The following is a 7,583-nucleotide window of genomic DNA, read 5'->3' on the forward strand; positions in this document are numbered from 1 at the left end:
TTCATGTGTAATAGGAAAGGCTACATTCGGGGTTTATTTCTCGTGTAAGGTTGCAAAAAACTATTTACGCACCAAACCCACCTCAGCTGTTGGTAAGAAAATAAAAAGAAAGTGTTAGAAAACAAATAGCTATACATTTTGTACTAGCCACAAAGAGTGTGAGGATTTGCCAAATGCCCGTGGAGCTGCCCTTGAACAGCATTGCGGGGGGCACTCTTGCTTTGGGGAAAGGGGGCGGGGAGGCCCCCGGCAGGCGCCGGTCAGCCAGCTGTGTCGTCCTGGCTCCGTTCCCGAGATTCCAGTGCCGGAATTTGCGCGCAGCCCGCTGCTCGGTGTGTTTGAATGTGGAGACGGGTTGTGGCGGTAGATTATTGTGTCCACGTTATGCTCTGGCTCCGCACATTGTGCAGCCACCTGTAAAAACTCACTCGCCAGCTTGGAGTTTGGTTTTGCCAACACATCAGAGGGGGGTCATCCGATCAAAGCTGAAGGTAAGGAAGGTTTGGGACTGGGGAGGGGGTGGTCACCGGGTCTGGAGCTTGACGGACACGGTGCTGGACGCTGTCAGTGAGGGGGAGGACGGGGTTGCGCACCCTACTTTAGAGACACCAGCTTTGTGCAGTGTGTTCCTGGAATGTTAAACAGGACTTGCTGCGGGAACTGCTTTTTAATAAAATAGTATTACAAAGAACAGTGGTCCCTATATGAAAGTGATATACACTGAAAAAAATGATCATATACTTGATAAGTAGTATGTCTTCTGTCCGTCCGGACAGGATTTATTTTACAATGAATGCAGGAATAAAGTGTTTCTTAGAAAGAATGTCAAGCGGGCACAGCCGTGACCCTCAACATACAAGACAAAACAACAAAGAAACAGTGTAAACAAGGCAAGGAAATAAGTCTGCGTACTTGTACTTCAGTAAGGCAGACATAAAATGTAGAAAAAACACTCCATTGCAATTGTAAGTTTTACATAAATAGTTCGCATATGGGGTTTAAAAGTCGACGACGTTTCGATGCCTATAAAGATGAAGGCATCATCATCAGGACAAGGGTTGACATTATTGTTGTCTTGAACAAGAGCAATATTTAAAGCCTTTTCATTACATTTACTTTACATACATATTTACAGTCGGAAGAAAAGGGGGGAAAAAAAAGAAACCAAAAAATAAGGTAAGTAATAGGCATGTATCAAGGATCCTTTTGTTGTAATTTGTGAAGTGCTTTTCAGTGAAGCATTTGATCCGTGACACGTGAAGTAAAAACATTGTGAGGTTATCGATGCAGTGACTATGATGAAGTTGTCGGCGCAGTGACTATGAAGATTTGGAGGAATAGGCGTGCAGTGAGGCTGACTTCGACCTATTTATGGTGTTCCTTAAGTACAGGTAATTTCGACATCGTGATCATAAAATTGTAACCGCAGCAGCTAGCAAGGCACCATTCTACGTGAGGCAGGGCGGTAGAAGTGCATGGTGACAGTGGAAAGCACAATTCTAACCAAGGCTACATGCATGACAACATTCTCCGGGATTCAAGGGCGGCAGAAGTGCACGATTTCGCGAAGGTGGAGAGTGCATAATATCGTGCTAGTCGAAGTGATTACTATATCGAAGAGTGAACAGATGTGAGTTGCACATACTTCGTAACATGATGTGGCTAGCTGTGGGAAGTTCATTTCCGAGACTGCTAGATCGGGTTATCTGTGAAATACAAGTGGGACGTTAAAACCTTAGAGATGCGCGTGCTGTGCATCTACTAAAAGAAGTGAGGTAGCTTTTTACCTGATTGGTCGAGTGGTTCCTTCGGTATATTAATTTACCGGGATCATGACTCGGATGCTACAATGGCGAAGGAGCACAATGGCTACCTAACAGGGGCAAAACGAAGGTCTTAATTACACGAATGCATATCTTGGCATGATAGTGGCAGTAGCGTGTAACGGCGGCTTACTTACTGCATAAGTGCAACGGCACTGCTGCGGGTATGGCAATCCGGTATTCAGTGAACCCGGGTTCCCGGGTTTTGACTGAAAGTAAGGTAAACAGCGTGGATGGACTTTCTAATATCGCTATGGTGAAAGGGAGTGTTTTCGGCGGCCATCTTAGAGTGGTGACGTTAAGTTACAGTGAGCATGCAGATTTTAAAACCAAGGCAGAAAATTAGCATCTATATATTTCAGAATTACAAATACATGAAAGAGAATTTACAACAAGGACGTCCAGTCCTCAATCCGATTTAACCCATTTCGGATGCTGTTGGAGCGCAAAATCCAGTGTAGTTCTTCTTTGTTTAGCAATTGGGCCATGTCTGCTCCCCTAGGGGGCGGTTTGATAACTATAGTCACTGTCCATTGAAGATCCTTTTCGCTGTGTCCATTGGCAGAAAAATGTTCCACGAGGGGTGCATTTGCTGTCTTGCATTTGATCCTGCTCCGGTGTTGGCCAATACGGAGTTTGATTTTTTGGCTGGTTTGTCCAATGTAAATAAGCCTACACGGACAAAAGATGGCATACACTAGATTTGCAGAATTACAATTAGAGAAAGACTTACGCTCAAATTTGATGTTACCATATGTAAACGTTTTTCCTTCAATCGTAGTATCACAGCAAATACAACCTCCACATTTATTGTGACCTGTAACTGGTGGGAGCCCCCAAGCATCATTTCTGGTAGTTTTCAGTGTTGGTGGTGGAAGTGCTGCCCTCACTAGATGATCTTTGATATTTTTTGCACGCTTAAAGGCAAACATAGGCTTATCTAAAGTTAATTGTCCCGCATTAAGTACTGGCCAATGCTTCAAAACCCTTTTTCTTATAGCATTGGAAACTGGTGAGAACGTTGTGACACATATAAGTCTGTCCTGTTCACTCTTTTGCTTGGGCTCTAGAAGGGTTTCTCTTGGACAGTACCAAGCCCTTTTGAGGGATTTGTGCACCAGTTTTCGTGGGTAACCTCTGCTTCTAAGCTTTTTGCTAAGGGTCTTTGCCTCAGAGAAATAGTCATCCCTAAAATAACAGTTACGCCTAATGCGGAGGAACTGGGAGAAGGATAAGGAATCGCGTAGTGCCCGGGGGTGATGGCTGGTATATTCGAGCAAGGTGTTCCGCTCAGTGGGCTTGCGATGTAATGTGGTAGTTAAACGGCCTTCAGTATGTTTTATTTGTAAGTCCAGGAAAGGGATTGAGTCTTTACTGGTGGCTATGGTGTAGCGGAGGCCTCCACTGTTATTGTTAAGCCAATGTTGGAATGCTAAAAGGTTTTCAGGGGACTCATTCCATAATACAAAGATATCGTCAATATATCTTTTCCACAAGGAAATTCCTTCGTGGAAAGGATTAGACGGGTGAAGGATAGTACTAGTCTCCAGATGGTCCATGTACAGAATAGCCAGGTTGGGAGCAAAAATTGCTCCCATGGAAGTTCCTTTGACTTGACCATAAAATTGTCCCTCAAACAGGAAAAAGTTTCTGGTGAGGCAGATATCGAGTAACTCAAGGATAAATAACGAGGGTACATTGTGTGGGCGTGCTCTTGATTCGAGAACCTTCTCAATCACCCGGAGGGATTCAAATTGTGGAATATTGGTGTACAATGATTCCACATCCAGCGTGCACTTAGTGCTGGATGTGGGATCAAAGGGGTAATCTTCAATGAAGTTTATCATGGCCATGCTGTCCTTGATGTAACAGATGGTTTCAGGGACGAAGGGCTTGATGAAATAGTCTATGTAATGACCTAGAGGCTCGAGGATCGATCCACAGCCCGAAACTATCGGGCGGCCAGGTGGTGATTGAGGGTTTTTGTGAATCTTGGGCAAGCAATATATCACAGGAGTCCTTGGGGATTTGGTATTCAGAAAGTCATATTCTTTTTTAGACAGGAATCCTGAGTCAAGTGCCCTTGTGGTGACAGTTATAATAAGGTCTTGAATTTCACTGGTAGGGTTCCGGGGGAGTTTGCAATAGTGCTCAGTGTTGTTAAGTTGCCGAAGCACTTCATTTTTGTAAGATTCAATGTCCTGGATAATAAAATAGCGCCTTTTCCCCTCAAGTTACTCAAACTGCACTAAATTGGGTGGCCACTGGTTTAGTTTCTCTTTGCCTCGTCTTTTGTTTGGGATGGAGGCGAGTAGCATCTTTGAGTTTGCTTAGGACTCCACTCCATATTTTAAAACGCAGTCTGCCTACTTAAGTGCGACATTTCTACTTTCGGTGAATGCTTACTACTTTTCCCTCTTACCTCACAAAACGCCCCTCAGTGCAACGGAAGTCAATTAAGAAACGCACAAATTTCTCTGCCATTTTATAGCCATCTTGCCCGCTTCCCCCTACGTTTTATTTCTACAGGTGAATTCCCTCAGACACCTGTCTGGTGCTGAAGATATATTCAAATATGGAGCTGGTCACGTGCTGCGGAGTTCATAACTCCGAAACAGGCGGCAGAGAGAAGCGTGCCCTCTGCCTGCACCTTTACCAGCCCGTCTCCCCCATCCTTGGAGTCTGGGACGGGCCTTTGTGTCTCTGGCTCTCGTCATGTGACCACTCTCCTCACAGCCAGACAGCAGCCCTCCCCTGGCCCTCCAGAGTTGTTTGCAGTGGGGTGGGTAACTCCAACCAGAGTCAAACACACATTTCCCAACTTCTCAAGGCACTTGTTTCATTGAACCTACAGACACATGCCCCCTTCTTTGGACTTTATCATCTCTGCCAAGGCAAACAGGCTTTTGTTTCTCTCTGTATGAGTTGCCCGGATTAAACCGCTCCTATTTTTTTGTTTTTTGTGTTGTTGCTATCTTTCCTACTCCTGCCTGGTGTTACTCTTTCATAACAATGACAATGACAATGCTTTATTTGAGTGATTAATAAAAATCAATACAAAAAAGAGAACAATCAGCGTAAAAAACGTGTTTAAAATTGAATAAAATAATGTGTGTGTGGAAGGCATGTACTACATGGGACCTTCCACCAGTTAAAAGTCAAGTTGTGCCATGGTCGGACATCCATTAGGGCTTTCATAACAATGCATTTTCAGCTCTGTGCGCGACAAATATTGTGTCCTCTTAGATTACCTTGAAAGAACTGTAATAGGAAAGAAATAACTACTTGTGATTGCTAAACACACAGTGTTAATGTTTACTTTTGGGGTTTGACTAGGAATCCAATTACTTGGCTCGCTCTTTTATTAGTATTTGGCAGGGAAATGCAGCTGTCAACCATGTGTTGATCCTACCAGGGCTTTGAGTGTTTTTTAAAGTAGTTATTTCTTCGTTTATTTCTCACATCACCTCAATGTTTAAGTACACTTTATCCTATGGTATTCCCCTATTCTCATTCCAGAGCTGTTTGGGCATAAACTACAATTAGCAGTGCCCACTCCTCATCAGATAATGACCGGTAACAAACTATGCATACACTTTTCAACAAAGGAACCCCTTTTTCGGATACAGTATCCTATGTTGTCGTATTTCGTAACTGCTGTTCACCAGCCGGTTCCTGTATACTACAGTATAGTGTTTTGCACAGCCAGCAACGGCACATCAATTTAATGCGGAGCGGCGACAGGGACCCCGAGGGCGGCTGTCTGCTGAAACTAGGCGGCTCTGCCTGCTGCAGTGAGTTGCTTTGAAACTAGCGAGTGAGCGGATGCTTCAGACAGGCGTGCATGTGATTTATCAGCAGTAAGTTCCTGTTGTGCCCGCGCGCCTCGCCTTCTTTTGCAACCACTTTATGGCCTTGCAGAGAGATAACGGACCAGACTTAAACAAGAGTGTGGGGCTCTGTGTGTGTGTGGGGCTGTGTGTATATGGGGCTCTGTGTGTGTGTGGGGCTGTGAGTGTGTGTGGGGCTGTGAGTGTGTGTGGGTGTGTGTGTGAGGGATTGTGTGTGTGTGGGGGGATGTGTGTGTGTGGGGTGCTCTGTGTGTGTGGGGGGCTCTGTGTGTGTGGGGGGTCTGTGTGTGTGTGTGGGTCTCTGTATGTGTGTGGGGCTCTGTGTGTGTGTGTGTGTGTGTGTGTGGCTATGTGTGTGTGATTTATCAGCAGTAAGTTCCTGTTGTGCCCGCGCGCCTCGCCTTCTTTTGCAACCGCTTTACGGCCTTGCAGAGAGATAACGGACTAGACTTAAACAAGAGTGTGGGGCTCTGTGTGTGTGTGGGGCTGTGTGTGTATGGGGCTCTGTGTGTGTGTGGGGCTGTGAGTGTGTGTGGGGGTATGTGTGAGGGATTGTGTGTGTGTGGGGGGGATGTGTGTGTGTGGGGGTGCTCTGTGTGTGTGGGGGGCTCTGTGTGTGGGGGGGGCTCTGTGTGTGTGGGGGGCTGTGTGTGTGGGGGGCTCTGTATGTGTGGGGGGCTCTGTGTGTGTGTGTGGCTATGTGTGTGTGGGGGGCTCTGTCTGTGTGTGTGTGTGGGGGGGCTCTGTCTGTGTGTGTGACATTTGCAAGATATTAAGCTATTGGCATTGTAAATCACAATGACATTTGCTTATCTGTTTTCAAAACCAACACATACATTTAAAAAAATTAATTTAAAATGTCAATAGCTCTAACTTTTGCAAAGGCGAGACCATTGCATTGTAAATGCTTGTATATTATTATTATGGGCATTTTTTTCTCAATGAACTGAGAAATTCAGACACTTCCCTTTTCAAGAACTATTCAGTGAGTGCACCCTTATGGCAGGACAACTCACCCCAAAGGGCACCCAAATCTTGCAGTTGCACCAGACCGCCACAAAGATCAGTCATTCTGTATAAAAGGCAAACAAAAAATGCCTCAGCCCACACACAGCATTGCTGCAAAAGGGTTAGCAAATGTTTAAAATAAATAAAGTGGGTACTCACTGTCCCATATTGCTGCATTCACCTCAGAATTGCAGTCACTGACCTATCACAGTTATTACACCCTGGCATTGACGTGCTGCACCAAGAAAGGAAATCAGTCCTCTTTAGAAGTGTTACTTCCGGTCGTACTAAAGAGCAGCAGCTCTTTGCAAAAGTGTTGGTACCACAAGGGTTGAAGTACACATTGTCTTATACACTTTTTACTCTGAACCTTTGCACAATTGTTTGAAGTTAAGTGCGTTTTTAAATGACTTCATGCTATTTTATATGAAGAATAAATTGGTTATATTTACCTTCATGTTTCGTGCTTGACATTTCATTCATTTTTTAGTGTTCTCTGTAGGAATGTCTGTGATTTATGACTGGGTATCCTGGTACTCCTTAAGGTAATCATTTACTATGCTTTTAAAAGTTAATACAATCTAATATGTAATTAAAAATGTGTTGAAAAATGCTTTGTTTTGGCATTTCTGTCTCAAATTTTCTAGTGGGGACCCCCCCCAACTCCCCCTTGTAGTGGTTGCTCACTGCGCTTGCTCGCTACACACCATGTGGGGGCTGGTCTCACTTTTACTTTGTTCTCTCAGATTCACTACTTTTGTCTATTCTTGGTGCTCTCTGAAAGAAGGTATATGGGTACATATGACTTGGTGGGTAACCTGGTGCTCTTTAAGGTCATAATCTCTATTTACTGTGCTTTGAAAGTTGATACAATTGAATATGTAATACAAAATGTGCTGTA

Source organism: Lissotriton helveticus, chromosome 1_1, assembly GCF_964261635.1.
Source record: "Lissotriton helveticus chromosome 1_1, aLisHel1.1, whole genome shotgun sequence".
In the NCBI taxonomy this organism is placed as follows: Eukaryota; Metazoa; Chordata; class Amphibia; order Caudata; family Salamandridae; genus Lissotriton; species Lissotriton helveticus.